The following is a 3,642-nucleotide window of genomic DNA, read 5'->3' as shown; positions in this document are numbered from 1 at the left end:
GGGCAGCACCAGGGAATCCACCCTCCATGTTCTAGACTCTCCCCTCCCCTCCCCCTGCACCCTGACCCTTCACATTCAGGACTTTTATTTGGCTAGAAGTCAGATTCCTGCAGCAGTAAATTGGGGTGCCTCCTAGTTGGATTTGAGAACAACAAGACACCAGGACCTCCGTGTGTGTCGGAGATAAGCTGCTACACAAAATGTTTAGTTGTTAGGTAGAGACAGGGGAGTTGTTACTCCCATATCTGCACAGCCCCCCGCCTGCCCTACAGGAGCTTGGGAAGGAAAATCAGGTGGTCATTAGCCACCCATAGAGGCCTTAGCTGGGCATGCTCCGATTCAGGCCCCCGAGCCAGGTGGGAGTTATACCTGGGCGTTCCAAACTAAGCTCAGACTAATGATCCCACCCAGGTGGGTTATTTCAGCCCATGGGGTCAACCAAGACCTTTAACCACGCCTCCCAGCCAGAGGTTTGAAATACCCTGGCCGCAGGAGGGCTGGCCTCTTTGATGACCCGCACCCGGTCATGGGCAGGTCTGAGAGGATTCTCTTATCTTACCCTGCTCCTGCACCCGCTTGGCTGTGCCTGGGTCTCCCTGGCCTCAGTTCACCATCTGGACACACAGTCCTCCGAGGTTGCCAATATTCAATTGTGAAGCCCAACGAGGCTTCCATGCAATTTGACATTCTTCCCTGAAATGGCGTGTAGTCTTTTGAGATGGTAAAACCTGAAACTTCTCCCGTCCTTCATAAAAACCCACTTTGGTTACAAACCAGGCTTCAACACGAAATCTCTCTCTCCTGCGAAGCCAAGAACCGAGGTATCACCCACCCGAGAAACCTGACATAGTGACCGTGTTTTACAGAAGCCCACCAGCAGGTGGGCTTGTGTTCCAAGGAACCCTTGTGTGGATGTGAACTGCACGCACCTTTTGGTTCGTGGCTCAAGGCTCAGCCCGTAGTGCCACCCACGGGTACGGGCTCCAAATGAATAAGGATGGCAGTCTTTGATAAGAAACGGAGGAAGTAAAAGAAATGGAGGGAGATAGAATTGTGGTTATGATCGTGAGGGCGGGGCAGAGGACGCATTAAAGAACTAGAGGAAGGTTGTGTGTTTCGTTGGTGCTATATTGCACCCTGACTGATTTGTCTCTTCCTTGTAGCCCTTTGACGGGGTGTCCAATTGACTACTGATGGGCTTTGGGTCTCCACTCTGCCCTCCCCCTTCAGGGGAGCAATGATACGAGAAGCGAGGGGGAAGAGAAGTGGACTTATGGTCTCCCTTACACCACCAGAGCTCCCTGATGTTACAAGGCTGGGTGAATTTCATCACACACAGGGGGCAAATCGGAGTCTACCTAAGTGAAGTCTTGTGCATTTTAGAGAATGGATGTATAAGAGACGGCTTGGCTTCAAAAGCATCACAGATTCTTTATCTTTCCATCCCATTTCTCTCCCCCTCGCCCCCCACGGCCCTTCTTCCAACAGTTGAAGCTCCCTAATCTGAGGAGAGGAGCCCCCGGTGACCCAGCAATGCTCTCAGCTGGTATTCCAAAGGTTGGCAGTCGTAACCCATCTCCCCCTCCGCTGGACAAGGACGTGGCAATCGTGGTCATAAGGATTGCAGCCTGGGTGGCCCTTTGGGGGGGGGGTTCTCCTGTATCCCGCGGCCTGGCAGTGTATTGGGTTTGGGAGACAAAAGAAGGGACACCTGTTCACTGTTGTCTAAAGTAGCTCACCGGTTCTGTTCCCCACTGGCGCTCAGAACAACCACAATTACCTACCTCTTACCTGGGAGCTCACCTTCCTTCAAGGTTCCCCATCATCTGATCTGACAAAAGAATCTTCTCTCGGGGCCTTCCTTCATGGAAGCAGCCGAAACTCACGGAGCCAGGAGGGGAGACTTAGGGAAAAAGCAGCTCCTTGTTCCAGGAAGGTGTGTGGCCAAAGCTGTGACCAGAGTCCCGCAGAGACCACTCAAGGTGCTTCTCTCCAGAACGCTCACAACTGTCGTTCCACACGCACGTGGAAGGAACGTAGGTTGGTTGTTTTTTTGTTTTTGTGGTGCTGTGGTGGCATAACCAGCCCTCCCTCGATCGAAACATAAGAAGAGAGGAGTTCACCTCTGTCACAACAGTAGCACTGACAACGGAAACGTGAAGTGAACAAATAATGTTAACGTCTAATTTGTCAGGGATCCATGAGGGTGGGGGAGGAAAGGGAAAAAAGGAGCTCAAACCAGGGCTCAAAACCAAGGGCTCAAACAGAAGGAAAATATTCTGAAGATGATGGCAACACGTGTACAGACGGGCTTGCTCCCCACCCCTATCTCGTATAAGCAGACAAACCAACAATAGCAGAGACCAAAAGAGAAAAGGGAATTGTGCAAAGTGAAGTCAGCCAGTCACAAAAGGACAGGGACAGCATGAGGCCCCCCCGTGGTCAGTATCATCAGCACAGTAGGGACACAAGAAAAGCCACTGTCTCACAGAGTGATTAAACTTGTTCTAGGAAAAAAGAAAAGAAAAGCCATTGTCTCACTCTATGTGAGGCAGTCGGGTGGAGGTCAGACTACACCCAAGGAGGTACATTTTATCCCAACACAGAAAGGGAAAGGGGCATGGGGTAGATGATGGCACTGGGGGAGCAGGGCACTAATCCACCCAGGGGGAGGGTACTGGTTATGTCCCCACAGCACTGGGAGTGTGCACGCAGACCCCACCACGGCACACCACACTTTGAGGGCAACATAACCACGCGGAGAAATGCATGAAAAGATTGGGCCACAGGGCCGGCCTCTAGCAGAGCCCCCTCCCTAGAAGTATGTGCTACAGAGGAAAACACGAATCCTATAGGTTGGGGAGAGGGGCTGGCCTACCGTTGCCCACACGGAAGCAAACGAAGATGGGAAAAGAAAGGGGCATTCTAGACCCCATATCGGCTCACCATGCCCCGGAGAACAACATCCCCGCGGAGCCGCTCAGGCAGAGACAGGACTGTGGGGCCAACAACAGCTGGAGACATGTTGTCCCCTTATTGGAGCCTACCGGGACGCAGGACCATACTGGGGCCACAAGTTGGGGAGTAAGTCCAGTCTGAACCCCTCCCCTCCCCACAAGCAGGGCAAACCAAGAGGGGAACAGAACAGCAACAGGAGCAAAGGTGAGCCACAAAGCTCCCCTGAGGAGCCCCCCCCCAAGTAGACTTCAGGCTGGAAGACGTAGCTCCTCATAATTCCCCCAGGACCGGTGGGGAGAGTCCTGCAGGTCAGCGGACAGACCTGGAATTATGTATGTTTTTTCCAATCATTTGTCTTCTTTTTTTGTTAGAAAGATTTTTGCCTGCAGTAGGGAATAGAAACTGTATGCGACTGATCCCCCCCCCCCCCCCTGTAGCTTGGGCAGGGCCTTGCCCCCTCCCTTCCATCCATTGCAAAGCGCATGATAATAGGCCATCAGCGATGGAAATCCTGGGGAAGGGACCTCCTGGGTCCGGGCTTGTTAAAGCCTCTGCAGGCTTGTAGGAGGAGTTCATCTACATTCAGCCTTTTCCTCACCGAGTGTTAGGAAGAAGCCAAGAAATGTCAACACTGGATGGCAGGTTTCGCCCTAATTAGGATGGGGTGGGAAGGTGAAAAGAATT

General features: G+C 52.6%; 1 pseudogene; it reads right to left on the bottom strand.

Moving 5' to 3' along the window:
• Window positions 1-2,966, bottom strand: part of LOC105979936 — a 5,452-nt pseudogene extending 2,486 nt beyond the window's left edge.
• Between the last annotated feature and the right edge of the window lie 676 nt (window positions 2,967-3,642).

The sequence above is a fragment of the Echinops telfairi genome, unplaced genomic scaffold, assembly GCF_000313985.2.
Source record: "Echinops telfairi isolate 266 unplaced genomic scaffold, ASM31398v2 ScPeMD7_7470;HRSCAF=8508, whole genome shotgun sequence".
NCBI classification, from domain to species: domain Eukaryota; kingdom Metazoa; phylum Chordata; class Mammalia; order Afrosoricida; family Tenrecidae; genus Echinops; species Echinops telfairi.
The sequence above is the reverse complement of the archived record's forward strand: the minus strand, read 5'-3'. Positions and strand labels throughout refer to the sequence as shown.